Below are 6,416 nucleotides of genomic sequence, written 5' to 3'. Positions count from 1 at the left end.
TCTCGGAGCCTTGGCTGCCGCTTCGGCCCGTCCTCTGCGGCCCCGCGCTGCCCTACCTTCCCGGCTGCGTCGGCGTCGGCGTTGCTCCAGCCCCTTCCTCGGCGCACACCTGCCCGATTGCCCGGCCGCGCCGCCGCTGCCCCTCTCTCTTCTGCAGCCGCTACTGCGGGGTGGCTCCTCCTTTCCCTCCCTCTCCCCTCCGGGCAGACAGGCGAGGCGACGCTTCCAAATCCCTCCCCACCTGTCCGCTCGCTCCCCGCCCTCGCCCCTCCGACCGAGACTGCCCCAGACCCCCCCTCCTCCAGGCATGAGCTGTTGCCCGATGGACGCGTTTCGGAGGTCGCGCCCCTCCCCCACATCTCGATGACGAGGATCGGCACTGGAATTAAAAGGAAAGGGGATTCCCACCCCCGCCCCTAGGCAGTCCTACAGATAATCAGAGTTGGAAGGGGCCTTGTAGGTCATCTAGTCCAACCCCCCCAAGCGGGAGACCCTACACCATTTCTGACAAATGGCAGTCCAATCTCTTCTTGAAAGTCTCAAGTGATGGCGCTCCCACAACTTCCGAGGGCAAGCTGTTCCATTGGTTGATTGTTCTGTCAGAAAGTTTCTCCTTATTTCCAGGTTAAATCTCTCCTTGTTCAGTTTCCATCCATGATTCCTTGTCTGGCCTACAGGCACTTTAGAAAATAGCTTGACCCTTCCTCCCTGTGGCAGCCCCTCAACTATTGGAAGACCACTATCATGTCTCCCCTGGTCCTTCTCTTCACCAGACTAGCCAAGCCCAGTTCCAGCAAACGTTCGTTCTATGCTTTAGCCTCCAGTCCCCTAATCATCCTGGTTGCTCTTCTCTGTGCTTTTTCTAGAGTCTCAACATCTTTTTATAGTGTGGTGAACAAAACTGGATGCAGTACTCTAGGTGTGGTCTTACTAAGGCTTTCTAGAGTGAGATATTAGTATCTCACTTGATCTTGATTGTATCCCTCTGTTAATACAACTTAGGATTGCATTAGCTTTTTGGGCGGCAGCTGCACACTGCTGGCTCATATTTAGCTGGCTGTCCACTAAGACTCCAAGATCCCTCTCACAGTTCCTGCTATTGAGCCTGGTTTCACACAGTCTATATGTGTACTTTTGGTTTTTCTTGCCTAAGTGTAGGACTTTACTTTTCTCTACGTTGAATTTCATTTTGTTAGAGATGGCCCAGTGTTCTAGTCTGTCAAGATCCATCTGGATCTTGAGCCTATCGTCTTAAGGTGCTGCGAATGAGATCTTTTCATTGGCAGCCTTAGGATAGCAGCCCCCACTCACAAGGAATTAAAACAGAAGTGGGGGGGTGTTATTGGGTCCGCTCTCCGTTTAGTTTTAGTTAAGCTGAAAAAGAATGAGGCTTTTGTGTTGACCACTTCGAGCAGAAAGTGAGACATGGTCGTTTTTCTTTGAGCCAGCTCTGTCTACATGGAAAAGGATTGACTGGGAGGTTTTCCCAGGCAGAGTCACCCAAGGAGGGGTGGCGCATTCTCAAAGGATTGCACGCGAAGGGGCTTATGTAACTTAAGAATGTGCCTGGCGATGCACAACTAGGGTCCTAACCATATGCACCTTACTGACATCGGAAGCACAGAGGGCCAGCCTCAGAAATACAGAATTTAAACAGGTGGGGTTTTTTCCCCCATTTCACTACTCCACTTTATCCTTAAGCCATCCCTATTAATTAAACTGGATAATTAATCATAGGATCTGATTGCTTTGGTTAAAAAGAAGCCAGAAGTTGCAAAGTGAGGGATATGTAGGGACAGAAAGCAGAGCCTCCAAAGTGTTGGAATATGGGGAGAAAATGTGAGCTTACATTCCTGGACCCTCCCCATCCATCTCTGGTGATGGGGGCTGTGGGGGGGGGGTGATTTTTCTGAATAGAAATATAGTGCTGGTGTTTCTTGGGATGTGGATTTCCATTAATGAATGAATGAGTGAACGGATGCATTCTTTATTGGCCAAGTGTGATTGAAACACACACGGAATTTGTCTTGGTGCAAATGCTCTCAGTGTAAATAAAACAAAAGTTACTTTTGTCAAGAATCAAAAGGCACAACACTTAATGATAGTCATAGGGTACAAATAGGCAATCAAATCATATTAGGGAACAGTCCATATAAATTGTAAGGATACGAGCGACAAAGTTGAATGGAACCTGTAGTAGATCCCTGGGTTTCCAACAGATTGTAAAAATAAGTTTGAATGTTTTTTTTTTTTCTTTTCAGAATGCAAAACTACTGCTCTCTGGGATAGCTGTCACATTTTGCCTAAGGTGAAGGCTAAACACCTGCTGTGATGCTGAGAAGCCTGGCAGGGTACAAGAAGGGATATCTCTTATTCCTTTCAGGAGAATTCTGGTGGGATTATTCAACTGAAAGAGACTCCAGGAGTTTCTAACCCGAAGTTCCCAACCCTTGCCAGCTAGAAGCTTGATTTTTTGTTTTTGTTTTATTCCCACACGGAAGTTCACGTAGGAATGTGAAGATGATCTTGGAGCAAAAATAATTCCATTGTGGCTAATGCCCAATTTGTAATCAGCATTCTTTTCTATTTCTATTTTACACAGGTATTTAAGTAATTTGTCACCAATGTATCTTATAACAGTGAATTCCACAAGTTAATATTGCACTACCTGCTCATTTGTTAGCTTCTATTTAGTTTTTTTTTCTTTTTAATCATTTTGTTTGAATTATATTCAAACTTTGGAGAGATCTGATCTAAATCTAATATAATCTAGGTGAAATGTTAATATATAGTGCTAGTCCATGTATGATATACTGTATGTAAATAAATAATAATTTGGAGAGGTAATTCCCATGTAGTTCTAAAAAAATTAATAAAATTGTTATTTTTAAATTTAAAAAACTAGATAACTCTATGGTGACTATCTCAGCACTCAGTTTTATTATCTGAACTGTGCTTCACTTTTAGTAATACGATTAAAGTAAATGGATGATTTCTTCCTGCATTGTGCATGATGTTATAACATTCCATCAGTATTCTGTTCTTTTTTTTAACACATAATCATAAATAATAAAAATGCAATCCAATATACAGAATATTTCCCCCTTTAGCTCCAACATTACATTTTTAAGGACAATGAAATAATATATTATGGTGTTACACAGCAGTAGGTTGCCTTTAAATATTATAGAACTCTATATTCCTTCCCTGTTAGGTGCAAACAACCAGGTTCACGTGTGCAGAGTTCAAGATAACGTTCTACATATAATACAGGGCACTCCCAAATCTGGCAGCCTGCTCGTGGGAATAAGGAGATGATGCCCTTAGGAACTTGGCCAGCCCTTTTGCAGTTGTGCAGTGATTCCAGACTAACTTGACACCTCCTCCTTGCCAGGCTGGGAACTTCCTAACATTCTTCTTGATAGGCAGATGTGGTGTTGGTAGCTATTCAAAGGATCACATTTTGACCATTCCTACATTATCTCTAATAATTAATCCTGCAAATCATTTCTTGGGAAGCTGACACCTACTTCTGAATAGACCTGGAAAGGATTGCATTTTTCTATCCTAGCTGGTTATATCTGTACCTAGCCTGGACATCGGGGCGAACTACAACTGCAAACTTCCCAAAATGTGGACTGTGACATCAGGATGCAATCCCTGGCCTTTTGGGCTTGTGGGGTTTGTTGTTGTTTGTTGTTTGTTGTGACATCTTTGTCATTTGCTGTGACATAATGACATCTGCCTGCCCTGAACACTTGCTGACCACTTGTGGCATACTTGCTTGCCCGTTTTCATCTTGTTGGGGTTCTTGTTAATTTTACTCTAATGACATCACAGATATATTTTCTCTTTTCAGGAAAGATGGCCTACTCAGACATCTTCAGTATTTCACATAGCTGACTGATTGATATCAAGACTATTATTATTACTGAATTGGCCTCCTGTGTTAAATGATTATGACTGTTATGAAATCATGAAGACCAATGACTTTTGTACCAACTTTTAGAAGGTTTTTGATTTTTACTATTTCATCTTTGATAATTTGTTGCTATAAGACTATCCTATTGGACAAGTATACAAGTAATGTAATTTCAAATAATCCACAGATTGTCTTTCTCATTGAAACTGTTGAATGTTCTCTACTTGTAGATATAGATATAATGTAATTTTCTCTCAAATAAAAAGAAAGCGCAAATAATTTCTTCGTTTTCGTATTTCAAATGTAAAGGTGTTCACTTTGCCCATTGGTTTTATCACATAATTCATCTTTTGACTTATTTTCTTAAAGGCAAATTCTTTCTAAATCTAGGGTGTGGACATGTTTTACTATAAGTAGAAGATATTTCTTCAAACGTTGCTTCAATCCTAAATTATTACTGATTGTCCAGAGAAGACTTTCCCAACCATGTGCTATAGCTGAATTGGACACTAAAAGATAAGTTTCCCTCTTTCCCTCCCTCTCCCTCTCTCTCTCTTTCCCCACCTCCTTCCCTCTCTCTTTCCAAGCTCAGTTGCTTTTTTAAAAAAAATATAAACAATTGGTTTGCCAAAGCCTTTTTCAGAATGATTGTGATTTTCATATTGCTGGTGTGCCTTTTCTTCTCAGTGCAATCTATAATCCAGGGTTTCCCTGGTCCTCAGGTACTAAATACTAATCAGCTCTGGTCTTCTTTAGGATTTGGTTTGGTTTTATTTGGTTTTTAAGATCAGCCAAAATCAGTAGGTACTGCCACCTGCAGTGCCCACAATTCTAAAAATATACAGCCAAGTTAGAAAAGGGCTGTTTAGATATATCAATCATCAGTTTATCCCAGATTGTTCTAAAACTGTGTGTTAATGCAAGTATTGTGTGTGTTGCTACATTATCAGTTCCAAGTATTTCAACCTTGACTCATCAAAGATTCTAATCAATCATTTGTGCTATTTCTTCATTTGTACTTTTTCATATCTACCTAAATTGTTTTGACTCATCAGCAGTAACTGTGGGCATATACAAATGCACAACATATGCTCTTTTTTTAAAGGAAAAATATATAAATGCTTGGTGTATTCCTCTGGAGAGAAAAAATTGGATGTGCAAAATTGCATGTCTGGGAGCAGGAAGGAGGAAATTGTCACTCACCTTTAGTTAACTATGTTTATTCAAGATGATGGATCCTTGGGCAAGCCATAGCTATGAATTAGTTCATAATTGTTTAAAATGGGAAGATTAATCAAAATAAGCTATCAAAACACTATGCAGCTTTTTAAACCTTCCCTTCCTTGATAGGTTTATTTATCTATGCATGTGCATCTGTGTGTATGTATCCAAAGAAGTCATTAAAAAAAAAACAACCCACAGATAACACCTTGGCTGTGCCAGAAAGGATTCTGCCAATGGACAAGAAGAGTTAGCATTACCCAGCATCTCTTTCCTTTCTACCAAGGCCATAAACATGTGAGGGAAATAAGCTTTTCATAAAGACAGGAATCAGCCAAACAATTAATTTTGTCCTTATCTCTTCTGGTGGTAATTTAGCATTTTCTATGCCCCCTCCCTTCTCTCTTCTAAGGGAGAGAAGTGCATGGATCAAAGGTTAAAGAGTCCATGCGTCAATCTAAAGTCAACAATTTGCTCTGCATGAGGAATCTCTTTAAATAGCAAATGAAGGTCTTTATGTTTTGCTGGGAAACCTGGAGAGAAGGCCAAAAAAAAAAAAAAAAAGACAGGCACCAAACAAATAAAATGTAGCAAAATTAATCTGCCTTAAATTGGCAACTGAAAATATCTGCTGGGCCTACTCAAAATGCTGACTTTCTCTTGATGCTTGTACTTAGTAATTATTCAAAATTGTATTCATTTCTGGAATATTTTGCATATTATTCTATTCCATCAGGACCAACAGATTTTCTTCCTGCACTTCCTGGGTCTTCCATGAAGAATCTTTTCCAAAATCGGCTATTCTGACCATTTTCCTCTTCTGTCACGTGGGAAGAAGTTATTAATTTATATAACTGTGATAGAAATATTGTATAGGAAATCATATGTTAATTAACCCAGGTCTCCAACAAAGTTACTGATTAATAGCCTCCGAAATCCTTTAAACTTACAGCAAACATACAAATTAATTTAACAATTATTTCAAACTGTAAACACCCACAAGCATACAAAACTCAATTAAAGCAGTGTAAACAGAATTATAATGCTCACAGTTCAAATGAAGGAACCCAATTCACATCACTTGATTTAATCAACCCCTTTTCCAAGTCAACAAGTACACCCCCACACAACCCACTCAAGTGTCACCCTAGAACCAGCACGCACACACATTCATAACCTCAGGACCCACGCCAAGGACAAACTCCCCTATAAAACAGCCCTTTTGTGCCTCTTTTCTCTGTAGCTACCCCCATAGTCAAACCTCTTTGCGCTG

The sequence above is a fragment of the Pseudonaja textilis genome, chromosome 1 (genome assembly GCF_049901715.1).
Source record: "Pseudonaja textilis isolate UNSWEBS1 chromosome 1, rPseTex1.2, whole genome shotgun sequence".
Taxonomy (NCBI): domain Eukaryota; kingdom Metazoa; phylum Chordata; class Lepidosauria; order Squamata; family Elapidae; genus Pseudonaja; species Pseudonaja textilis.
This window is presented reverse-complemented; position numbering follows the sequence as displayed.